Source organism: Leptopilina boulardi, unplaced genomic scaffold, assembly GCF_019393585.1.
Source record: "Leptopilina boulardi isolate dan_hultmark-lab unplaced genomic scaffold, ZJU_Lbou_2.1 LbouV2_399, whole genome shotgun sequence".
In the NCBI taxonomy this organism is placed as follows: domain Eukaryota; kingdom Metazoa; phylum Arthropoda; class Insecta; order Hymenoptera; family Figitidae; genus Leptopilina; species Leptopilina boulardi.
Genome location: NW_026137972.1, coordinates 22732 through 36978, shown reverse-complemented (window position 1 = coordinate 36978; position 14247 = coordinate 22732).

Genomic DNA, 14247 nt, shown 5'->3' with positions numbered 1-14247 from the left:
CTCGCATCCATTCCTTAACACCTTATGACTTTTAGGCGACATCATCGACACAATGTCGTCAATAAGTCACATGGTATAACGGAAAATACAATTCTCAAAGGTATCTTTCAAATTTTGAAAGTATATATAAAATTTTTGACATCTTGAAAATTATTATCATTTTCCAAATCAAAATTTAATTCGTAGCTTTAAAAAATTTATGACATTTTAAAATATTTTAATGTAATTGTTATCAGTATACAAAGTTATTATATTATTTATAATAGCATGACATATTGCTGTTAGGATAAGGTAAGCATTCTTTAAATGCCATTTACTCTCTGAATTTGAATCAGCGAAATCTCCAATCAGAGTATATGCACTGATGAATTAGTGAAATTTCACTGATTCTTCAGCGTATATACAATGATTGGTACCAGTGGTAAACTTATTGCTGATTCAAATTTAGAGTGTAACGTTACACCGCAAGCCTTACTATCACGACAATACACGACAAAGCCTTACTATCAATTTTAAGTTCCCACACAGCACATGATATTTCCTAAATATTTCTAAAATATTTAATTGAAATTTTGAAATATTCCAATGCAAAGTCCTTTAAATATTGTTGAAATTAGGGAAATGTCCGCCTATAAGAAATACTGCGGTGTAATTTTGCTGAAATATTTCATTCACATATTATAGAAAAATTCGAACTTAAATGATGCGCACTGGTCGATTTCAGTTTCTATGCCTTGTACAGCTGCGAAGTAGTTTTTAATTTCCTATGATGATGAAAATAACGATTGATTTTATATTTTAAAAAAGTTTCAAACTTTCTTTGAAATAGTTCCTGAATATTGCAGAGTCTTCATGTGTAATATTGCAGGAGTCTTAAAGTGTAATATTTCAGCAAAATTGCACGGCAATATTTCTTATAGGCGGACATTTTCCTGTTTTCATCAAAATTTCATGAACATTGCATTGAAATATTTCAAATCTTTCAATGAAATATTCATGAAATGTTTAGGAAATATAATGTGCTGTTTGGGATTATTTTAAGTCTTGAGTTAAGTTTATACAGGGTGTTCCAAAGTATGGAAACTTGCAAATATCTTGAAAAGTACGCATTTTCGTAATACTTTTTTTTCACTGTTGGGTCCCGGAACCAATCTTTTGGCTTCAAAAATGTAGATCTTTTTTTTGGAAACAACTTTTGTTTTGAATATTTTTCACGAAAATGCGTAATTTTCGAGATATTTGCAAGTTTCCATACTTTCCCTGTATAGTTGGTGTACGGTGTAACGTTACAAACCATTCAAATATAAGCTTACAGTATTCTTCAGACAAATATCGTGCTACATTGTTAAAAAAAGGTGAATTTTTTTTCCATTCATGTAAATGAATTTTGAAGAACATTGAATGAAAATTAAGTAATAATAACTAAATTTATTATTATTAATAAACAAATTATTACCACGAACAATAGTTTTGATTTGGAAAACTTAAATTCATAATGGGAAACGATTTTTTTCTACATGAACACACACAGCACAATATATTGCTGTAAGCTTACCTAAGCTCACATATGGAAGATTCGTAAGCTTAAATTGAAAACTTCCGTAAGTTTCCCGTTTAGAAATTGCAATATTTGGCCTAAAAATGTCATGAAAAGTCTCACCCGATATGGGTAACTCAAAGCGTTGAAATGTGGCTTCATCTTGTGGCGCAAATCGGGTAAGAAGTTTCATGACAATCTTACCACAGCGGAGGCACTGTCATTGTATAAAAGGGGGACTATATAACCTTAGTTTCAGGTAAAAGGTACAGATGTCGCCGTTGTGGATCACGGTTATGCGCATGTTCAAATTTGAAAATTCAAATTATGCTTTTTTTATTTTCATGATTATTATTGTTTTATTTTATAATTTTTTGTATTCTCATATGTGGTTTACATAAAGACACAAAAATGATTAATAAAACAATTATAATCATGAAAATAAAAAGCATAATTTGAATTTTCAAATTTGCGCATGATCATAACCATGATATACAACGGCGACATTTGCACCTTTTACCTGAAACTAATGTTATATAGTCCCCCTTTTATGCAATGAAAGTGCCTCCGCTATGAATCTTACACTGATAGACCCAAGAAGACTAGAATAAGGAGGTCTAACTCAGGTAGTGAGGGTATGGTAAATATACGTATGAAATTGGTAGTTGCAGTAGGCGGATTTTCGAGAAAGACAGAGTGTTCGGTAGACTTCTGCGCATACCAATACATACAAGTTTCAGTAATTCTTGACAAGGCAACAAAAATGTATATGCATTGGTGTGCGCAGAAGTCTACCGCACACTCTGCCTTTCGGCCAACCTCGAAAACCAATTTTTTACGTACCCCCACTACCTGAGTTAGACCTCCTTATTCTAGTCTTCTTGGATAGACCTTTTGAACTGCAGCGGAACAAGGTAAGTGACAGCAGCGCCACTATGGTTTTGGTGTGCGGCGGTACAATTTTGGGAGCGTGACTGTCCAAAATGTTGGTGAGTAGCTCACCGAAGTTGTGGGGACGCCATCTTTGGTTTGTAGCTGTACAACGTTTTGGTAGCCACGCGACCAAAAATGTACTGCAGCAGCCCAAACGTATAGTCTCGTAGCTTACCAACAGAATGCTCTGCAGACGCCTGTCGAAAGTCGGCTACGGTGCAAAAGGTCTCTCAGTGTAGGAATACCAGATATGATCCCGGTTTAGGCCATGACAAAATTTTTACACGGTAATATAATAATAATAATGTATTTAAATGAATGGAAAATTCTTGTGTAGAAATTTTAACATGGACCAAACCGGGGCCAAAACACGGGTTAACATATTTGAAATATATTTTTTTTATTTTCTTTTGTAATTTTAAGACAATTTATTTTTACTCAATTAATATGACCTGAAAGCATGTTTACAATTCCTACAATCTTGACACGTTTTAACTATTTAATAATCATTTAAAAATTATAACCTCATATTTTATGTGCGGTAATTCAGTTTATACGTATGAATTTCTCTCCACACAGCACATTAATATTTCCTAAATATTTTTGAAATATTTCACTAAAGGTTTTCAAATATTTTAATGAAAAATTCTTGAAATATTGTTGCAAATCATGGGCGGTTAAATTAAATTTAATTGCTAATTAACTTTAAACCGGCGTTGGTGAAATTGTCCCGCAGTGTGTTCTGACTTCCAAAGTAAAAAAGTATACAATTAACAATAAAAACATTGTTGTTTACGGCTTTTTTACTTTGGACGACAGTGTTATATAACTCATGCACCTTAAACTTACTTAAAGTTTACAGACTAAGCTTACGAATCATCCATGTAAGGTTAAGGTAATCTTACAGCAATATATTCCCAAGTAGCACGGAATATTGCTCGAATGTCAAGGTGATATCAAGTGGGAATATTCCTGTGACATTCAGGCGATATCAATAATGTCCGCTTCATGGGGACATTCCACGGTGATATTTCTGTGATATTGAGCGGAATATTCCTCTGATATTGAGGGAATATTCCAGTGATATTGATGAGATAATTTAAAAAATTCTAAAGAAAAATTTTTTTCAATTTTTTTTTCATTTATTTATTTTTTTATTTAAATATTCTAAACAATCAACATTTTAGAATTTTATAAATAACAGGAATATTCTCTCAATAACACAGGGATATTCCCTCAATACCAGAGGAATATTCCCTCAATATCACAGGAATATTCCGTTCAATATCACAGGGATACATGCAAAAAGAAGTATCTTAATATAAGATGTTTTGGTAGTCATTTTTAAGATGTTTGGTAGTAACTTTTTAGTTATTTGAAATATCTTAGTTTAAGATGTTAATAGTATCTTCGACAAAGTGCTTCACATATTTTTGATGAAAAAAATTTTGAGGTTAACTATGGCCTCTTATGTAAGATGTTTAATGTATTTTATATTTTAGTAACTTCAAATTGTGACGTATCTTAGAATTTACAAGCATCTTTTTTCTAAACATCTTATGACTCCACAAATATCTTAATTCAAGTTATTTATAGAAACTTACCTAAGTAACTTACATTTTAAGATGGAAGAAATATTTTAATTCTTGTTAAAACTCAAAAAACATCTTAAATATTAATAAGATACTTTATAAAATATCTTTTTTTAAGATGGAAGATACCATTTTTCCATATTACATCTTATTGTAAGATACCAAGTAAGTCACTTATTTTTGCAGTGTATCCCCTCAATATTACATGAATTTCACGGGAATATTCCCTCAATATAAGAGGAATATTCCGCTCAATATCACAGGAATATCACCGTGGAATGTCCCCATAAAGCGGACATTATGATATCGCCTGAATGTCACAAGAATATTCTCGCTTGATATCACCTTGACATTCAAGTAATATTCCGTGCTACTTGGGTTGTGTTATATTTCTATAAAACGTATTATTAACAATAAAAAAATAACAGAATTATACGAAAAGAAAATAAGCTGTTATGTGAAAATGTATTTTCTAATTTTCGAAAATGATACCTAAGAGGACAGAAGATAGCGCATTTTATAATAAAAGATAAAAGTACAAAATAAAATGAGTCGCTTTAAATAATTTAGTTTTTAAGAAAAAATGAAAGTATGTATATCTCAATGAAAGTATATATATATATATAATATTAATGATATTGAAAGTATATTTAAATTTTAATGAAATTATATTTGCGATAAAATTGTATTTACATTTTATAATATATATTTAAATTTCAATATAATTGTGAGACATACTTATAATTTATTAAAACTTAATTTTTTTAATGATAGTTTTTAAAAATGTGTGGAAACAAAGGCAATATTTAAGATAGTTCCACAATATACATGTAGGTTCAATCGATGCGTTGGTGCGAGAAAAGAAAATCTTAGTGTAAACCAACGCATTTCTTAAATGGACTTGACTTTTAGAGACATGTACTTATTATTACATATACAGGGTGTTCAAAAGTATGGAAACTTGTAAATGTCTCGAAAAGTAAGCATTTTCGTGAAAAATGATCAACAAAAAAGTTGTTTCTAACAAAAAGGTCTACATTTTTAAACCCAAAAAATTCGGCCCCGTGCCCAATATAAGACCCTACAGTGCAAAAAAAAGTATAACGGAAATGCGTAATTTTCGAGATACAATCAGTTTTCATAATTTTTGAACACTCTGTATATAATTTGTATTACAATACACGATGTTATTATTTATAGGTTATACGAAATGTCTTGATATACAAGTTGTTTGTTAATTTTATCAACTGTCTATAACAAAATGTTCGATTTGACAATAATGGCATTTTATTTATAATTGCACTGCAATCGAATTGGCAGTTTTTTAAAAATAATTTTTAAATACTCTAAAAATTATAATTTAGGAAATATTTTTTCCTAAAAACTTCTCTCTTGTAATATAAATTTTGACTAATACCAAATTTCATAAAATTGAAAGAAAGTCAACAAACTTTCATTTACATACTTACGTATTTATCACAGTCATATACACTGAAATATATATATATATATACCACTGGAACGGGAACTACTCTGCTAAAGGCCTAAGCAGAATAGATTCTTGAACGGGAACGCAATCGTAAACGGAAACGTAAGAATGAGTAAGAGAAGGATAACAAATATCTTTATTCTTTTCTCACTCATTCTTACGTTTCCGTTCAAGGTTGCGTTCCCGTTCAAGAATCTATTCTGCTTTGGCCTTAAAAACGAGCCTGCGACAGACTGTAGTTAGGGGCTCACTTTCTCTCTCAGTACAATCTATAAAGCAGCGTCTACAATAAGCGCGTCGGACGTGTACTTAATGAGAGAGAGGGGTATAGATGCATCTATACCCCTCTCTCTCATTAGGTACACATCCGCGTCCACGTCCGACGAGCTTATTGTAGACGCTGCTTAATGTGATGAGGCGTTTTGCGCCTACGTACAAACGCAGTGAGAGAAATACCATGCCCCTAAAGGAGCTTCTACAATAGGTGCAAAAGGCAAGTGAAAGTCCAAGAAAACCATGATTGCAAAGGAGATAGATAGTCTAGCAATCTCTCTTGCACTTTTGGTTTTTTTTTTTTTTGACTTGCATTTGCCTTCTGCACTTATTGTAGAACCACCTTAAAGGGGTTCACCCGTGTGACGGCCGTTTTTTAACTCTATTTTGGGAATTTTTTTTTGAAGAGCGATTAAAATTTAGAACTTTGAATTTTTTACCATATATTTAGTAACTTTTGAAGTACATTTATAAATTTTTTGAAGTCAAAATAATGAAAACTTTCCGTGATACAACGCGGGGAAGTACTTTATGTAAAAAAAAGGTATTGCACTGGTCGCCACGATTCCATCCAACTAAATGATTAGAAATCAAAAAGCAAAAAAGTATTTTAATGTGTGTTACTGTAGCTACAAGGTGAACTAGGATTATTTTAAAATATTGAAAAATACAAATTTTACGCGACTTTAAATTTTTATTTCTAAAAAAAACTCAATTTTTGGTCTGTTTTGTTCTTTAAAATAAAAACGACATGACCTTTTTTAATTATCCTAGTTCAGCTTATTCACCTACATGTGCTGAACATACCCTATAAATTTTAAGGCGATCGGTCAAGTCGTTTTTGAGATATTATAACGACCAGTTTAAAAATTTGGTCAAGTACGAGCTACACCCCTATTGAAAAACCCTGTACAAGATCTTGTACAAGAAAATGTACATATTCAGCTGCTGAACTTGTACCTGTTCTGGTGAGAACATGTACAAGATCTTGTAGAAGTAAATATATTTAACATTTGTATACAAGAAAATGTACATGTTCTTGTACAAGTTCATTAAAAAAATTTAGATTTTAATAATTTAGAATCATTAAAACCTTTCATTTAGGCATGCTAAAAATTATTGCGCAGCTGTAAAGTCCTAAGAAAACTACTGTGCAGCCTTTAAAGTTTTTAATTTTTACTAAACGAAAACATAAATTAACCTGTACAAGAACATGTACATTTTCTTGTACACAAATATTAAATAATTTAATTGTACAAAATCTTGTGCAAGATCTTGTACAAGTTATCGTACAAGAACTTGTTCCAAATTCTGGTGTCGAAATTGTACAACATCTTGTACATGTTCTCACCAGAACAGGTACAAGTTCAGCTGCTTCACGATTATTTAAATATTTAAATATAATATTTTAAGGGCTTGGCTATTTTTTTCGTGAAATATCAACGTGAAATTAAATATGTGTACCATTTTCAGCTTCTTAACTCCAAAACTATAAAGTTAAGACGGGGGGAACACGCCTTTTTTCAGAAATTTCGAGTTTTTGGGATATAACTATATTCAATTCAATTGGGTTCACTATAATTTTCCTTTAATCTACTTGCAAAATTACGTATATATACAAAATTTGAGCATCCTAGCTCCAAAACTGTAAAAGTAAATGGGAGACACGCTTTTTTCCGAAATTTCGAGTTTTGTACTATAGTTATATTAAATTCAATTCCAATACACTATAAATTTGAATCAGTGAAAATTTTACTGAATTCAAATCAGAGGCTCAGTTTTCTTTAATTCACCAGTGGAATTCCACTGAGAATCAGTGGTATTTACTGAATTAAAGAAAACTTAGCCATTGATTTGAATTCAGTAAAATTTTCACTGATTTAAATTTAGAGTGTAGGATTCGCTATAATCGAAAATACGTATGTATATCCTAAGTTTGAGCCTAATCGGTTAAAATGGATAGATTTTAGAGGGGGGGGGGGGCAGGATTTTATGGACGGACATGAGTGAAACCATGAGGGTTCCGTTTCAGTTCACTGCGTGAACGGAACCCTAAAAAGTGATTTCGAGAAAAACGCGTTTAAAAGTTCAAGTACGAATCACGTCTCTATCTTAATTATTGATTGTGTTATAGCTTAGTTTGAAGATAGGTATATATTCGATGATTGTGCTCGGTGTCGCCGTACCGACAATTTCCGAAAGTACATGCACGGAGAGAAAAATCTAGCTTTAATAGCATAAAAATGGTACCTACCATTAAAGCAAGAATTCTTTTTTCTTAGTATGTTTGAGAAACACGTCTTCGTAGTATGCATTTAATACTTTACATGCATAAGCGCCACGCGCAAATTGTATGAAACCAAAACCTACTACTATTGCAGGAGTCTCATGCTTTTTCCGTATTAGAGTCCTGCAACTGGCGATCACCAAGTTTAAGTCAAGTTAAAGTGGGCGTGGATTCATCGCCAGTTGCAGGACTCTAATAACGAAAAAGCGTGAGACTCCTACATAGTAGTATAGGTTTCAGTTTCATACGATTTGCGCGTGGCGCTTGTGCATTTAAAGTATTAAATACATACTACGAAAGCATGTTTCTCAAACCTTTTAAGCATGGACACTAATCATACAAATAACCTATGAATTATTACTAATATTACTAGAATTTCTCTACTATAATAGCATGGAAAAGATTCATGCGTTAAACGTATGCCTTATCATGCTATAAAAGCTAGACTTTTCTCTTCGTGTAGTACTCAGATATACCACGCAAGTCTGCTGCCAACTTGCAGCCGACTTGCATTGCAAGTTTTGCAAGTTTGCTGCAAGTCTTCTGTATGTCTTCTGCAAGTTTGCAAATGAAACCGTATATTTTGCAAAACTAAAAACAATACTCAGTTCAATTCTAAAAATTTGTATCTGAAATTAAATTAATAATTAATTAATTAATAAATTGAATAATAAATTAATAATACTTTTCAGCTGGCTTGCAGCAAACTTGCAGAAGACTTCCATCAAACTTGCATCAAACTTGCAGTAAACTTGCTGCAAGTCTTTTGCAAGATTGTAAAGGATGGGGCATTGCAAGCTTGCAAAACTTGCAATGCAAGTTGGCAGTAGACTTGTGTGCTATCTGGGTATATGTATATATATATTATTATATTATATATTTATTATTATAGCTATATTACTCGTGTGTAAAACGGTCGCTGATAAGAAACCGAAGCGCTATAACTTTCTAACGACATCGAATATTGAAATATCATTTTATTTTAACCACATATTCTACAAAAGTTGTAGGAAAAATTTTTTTTTGATATTTTGAACCCATGACACGAGTGAACCCCCTTAACTACAGTCTATCGGAAGATCGTTTTCCTTTTACAGGCACAAGTAGACAGTGCCTGTTCCGCTAGTATATATTATATATATTTCAGTGATCATACATATATAGGTCCGGAATCTCATAATAGTTTGATGGATCTGTGCTTGAAGTCCAAGGCGCATTTATCGAAAAGTCTTTGGTCACAATTTAACAAACGAACATGACCTATAATAATAACATTTGCATTTACAGACTGTCTACTTATCAAGAACTTTTTTTAAAAGTTTTAATGTCATACTTTCAAACAAAACACGCCGGACTTTTTTTAAAAAACAATTATTAGGATGTAAAACTGAAAAAAAAATTTGTGTTTGCAACAATATCGTTTGGTTAGGCAATTTTGGTTCTTGTAACCAAATTTTGGTTGGCTGAAATAAAGTCGTAAAGTTATCTCAACCAAACATTTGGTTAGGACAACAAAATTATTTGGTTCAACATTTTTAAATTCCAACCAAAATTTGGTTCCGACAACAAAATAGTTTGGTTTAAAAAACCAAATGACCGTTTGTTGTCCTAACCAAAATTTGGTTACGACAACCAAATAATTTAATTCGCTTTCAGTTAGTATCTTAAGAAAACAATTAGTTTAAATCTCATACAAAGATGGGTAGTCCAGTGGTCAGAGCACTTTACTCGCAGTTTAAAAACAGAGGTTCGATCCCAGGCGGAGATGAGATTTTTCAAAGTCCACATTGAGAGAAATAGTCCATTCAATATCAAACTAATTTCCTTTTAGATCAAGTCCTTTTATGGTAAAAAGATTTAATTTTAATATTAAAGGAATCATTTTAATAAAAAAAGGTTAGTCACTTTTTAAAAAAAGAAAAATTTTTGTAAACTGATTATTTGAAAAATTGTAATTTCTTCTTACTCAGGGTTAAAATTTCTTTCCTGAAATATAATATCAAACAAATAGTTTGTTTGCTTAAATATCAACAAAATTTTTTTGTTGGCCTAATCAAATATTGGTTGCTTTCATTAAACATTTTTCTCAGTGAAGCCATATACGACGCCCAGAAAAAACCTAATCTCAAATTGAGTACAAAATTTCTACTCAATTTCATACGCATCAAAAATGAGACAGGCAGATGGCACCACGTGCTATGTCATTTAACATGAACTCATTTTAAGATGCAACAAATAGGTGTCCAATTTTTTTCTGTGCGCGCACAAATAAGTTATATATGTATTACTGGAGGTTAAGTTCGTTTCTTTATGTTATGTAATCAAAGACTTTTCGACACGTAGATACCTATCGGCGGGCTGAACCGCGAGACTCCGTCTCATGATAAAATTCCGCTCCTGTAATTTTTTCAGAAAAGTAATCCAATCATTACCACACTAAACCTAATTAAAAAATGAAATTTGTTAAACTGACAATAAATGTTCACACATATGAGGACAATAATTGCACTGGTTAAATTTCACTAAAAAACAATTAATTAATTGACAATACATTAATTAAATAATAATATATAAAAACGAAACATTCTTTTATTTACAGAAAAAAAGATGATAATGTCGATATAGGTATATTTAATCTGGTCAAACGGATTATATGTATATTAAAATACATGAAAGTATTAATTTTTCTATTTATTTACAATATATAATAATGATAATGAACACTCAATAATGTTATTTAGCGCGCCATTTGCTGAACTTTTAGGTACAAAAAATAATAAAGGCGATATTCGGGGGAAAGAAAATTAAAAAACCGCTGAAAGTCATATACTTATATCAATAAATAATATATGCACACGATTTACGAATTACATTAATAAACAAAATTATATAATTATTCATATATTATATATTACATTATACATACTGAATTATATACAACATATAATATACATATCATAAATTATTATACATTATATATTACTGAATATAATGTATTATACATTGTAAATATGAAATGTATTATATGTAATGTATATAATAAATAATAGTACATCCCAGAGTATTTTACATGTAACTATATATTATATAATAATAATAAAATTGCAGTCGATTTATATACATACATGCTCATTCACACGCAAGACACACTATAAAAAAAAATATGAAAACAATGGAAAGTTTAAAACATGTTTCGTCTATATCGTACAATACATATGAAAGTAAATAAATTAATGAAAGGTATAATTAACTAAACTAAATTATACTATTATTGAGCTTAGTGTGTAGCTATAAATGATGGTCTGAATTCAATATAATGAATATATTTGCAAATTAAAAAAATATATACTTCATACAATGCACATGAGCATTTTGAAAAATTACTAAATAATTATACATATAACACATATGTATGCATATTTAAAGTGTTTAAAAAAATTCCATTCCTTTCCAACAGTTTCTTCCTGCGTGGTACTTGAAAGGAAGCTTTCAATGCGAAATCTCAAGGGCAGCTTCCATAAAGATTTCAGTGACAGATTAATTTTCGAAATATTTCGGAATGAATGAAGATCCTTATTTACATTATACTATTACATAAAATTTTTTAAAAATATTCAAAAAATGTTTTAGTCAACATTCCAATGCAACCTTAAGGGCAGCTTTCCTTGAGGTTTATGTAAAGGTTCCCTGAGATGGACATTTAAAGGTTGACATATATGCTATTTGTCGAAACGTTGTTTTCCATGCCTCAATAGTGAGACTTTTCATATGCACTTATTATTAGATCACATGTTTTATGGATAACACTCAGTGAAATTTGGTTTATTTTTTATAAAAAGAACCAAATTATTTTAAAAGAATTTTAATTTTATTAAAAATTATATTAATGTAATAAAATTTTTAGCACTTTATATTAATTGCAAAAAATTGTTCAAAAATGTTAAACAATACCTCTATTATTTCACTGGGTGATAAAGAGGTAAATACTTAATTAAATATATTTTTAAATAACAAAAAAAATAATGTTGATTATATATACCAGAATTCTCCAATGCATTGTATGAATATTATATTATTGTTAATAAAAAAAAAAATATTTATTTTACATCCCTAACGATAAATATTACCATAAAATTATAAAAAAAACTTGTATAAAGTCAGTTTGAGTTTTCAATTGCAAAAAAAAGAGTGAAAAATATTATATATATACATAACTATACGTACATATAATATATATATATAAATAAAAGAAAGTAATTGTACACGTATATATTCACGGAATTTAGTCAATTTACGCGAGACCTTTCTAAAAGTGAGTATATTAAATTATAATGCAAGTAAAAATAGTGGTTTCACCTATATTAAGTGAAGAGAAAATATATATGTATACAGATAATATAAATGTTATTAATATCATCATAACAATAATTCTTATTATTATCAGTATTATTTATATTATTATTATTGTTATTAATATTGCTGTTATTATTATTACTATCATTATTATTATTATTATTATTATTATTATTATTATTATTATTATCATTATTATTATTATTATTATTATTATTATTATTATTATTGTTGATTGTTCTAGTAGTAAAGTTTATAACTACATACATATATCTTTTGTTATGAAATAACATAAATTTAAAATAACTAAAGGTATTTATATAAACATATTTATCGAAATAAAAAAAATAATAAAAAGGGTGAATTCTTTCTTAATAATAAAAATTAAAATAAGAAATTCGTCTGTTCTTAAGTAATGCCACATGGGGTCATTCTTGCTGGAAAAAAAGTGGGCACTTATTTTAGACCCCTCCTTTTTTCATTCGAAATTGTGATGAAGTTGCAGTCAATTTTTGAAAGTTTTGATTGCTCTATAAGAGACGAGCGTTTCGTCATCATCAAAGTGAAGTAGTTGACTGGCCTAATGTTACATTCCTGGTGTGTGATAATTGGAAATTTAGTCGGTTTTTGAAAAAAAAAATAATAATAATAAATAAAGATTGTAATTCGCATTCCTTATTATAAAAAAATGCATTACTTAATCCTAGGCTAAGTTCAAATGCTGTTCGAACAATAATAACTGAGATATTTATATATATATACCTATATAAAGTATACACTCATAGATACATATATAATATATAAAAAGAGATGATTATTTACGACAATAAAATTATGCGCATCGAATTATTTACTCTGACAATAAAATACACTTTTATTTTTATTATATTTTTCTCTATGTATAACGACAAAAAATAATTTTATTTCTTTATTCAAAGTGATGTAATTTTGCCACAGTATAATTACAGTATATGATGCGCGCATCATAGCGGCTTGCACTTGGACTTGCCTTTTTTTACCTATGTATTGTAGAAACTCCTTTATAATCTTAATGTGAAAAAATGTTGCAAGCTTCCAGCAATTATTCATTTCAGGACTGCAGCAATATTTCAGAGTTACCTTGTAATGGAGGGACATTTTTCTATGTATTTGCGAGAAACAAACTTGCTTGTTATCTGGAATGTTATTGTTGTTATTCATTGTTCCGCAATAGTATAGAATGTGGCGAAAAAGACACTTTCAAAACAATTCTTTTTAACTATAAAATGTTTAATTTTTATTTTATTTCAAATTTTGAACTGCCTCAAAAAATTTAGTATATCAACTACAAAATTATAGTAGGAAATTATTCATAGTTAATGAGATAATTGAGCTACAACACCTGTTCTAAAATGAAATATTGAAAATGTCTTTTACATCTCAATCTACTCTAAAGGTACTTTTAAACCTCAGGTACTTTGGGAGAGCGATTCGGTATGATACACCTACCGTGAAAATTCATAGTGCCGAATCGCAGTTAAGTTACAAACAAACATTATGTCATTATTACTATTATTTTAAGTTATATAATTCGATGCGATAACTTTGTTATTAAATTGCTTAAAACCTTCAAATGTATATAAGCATAGATTTTCTAGAACATAAGGGGCCATACTTTAATTACGTAACGCTTTTTCTTTGAAAATTGATCCCCCCCTCCCTATGAAACAAATTTTTTTAATACATTAGCACCATTTTTTTGATGTGTGTAACAAATAGCTTGACCCACCCCCTCCCCTATGAA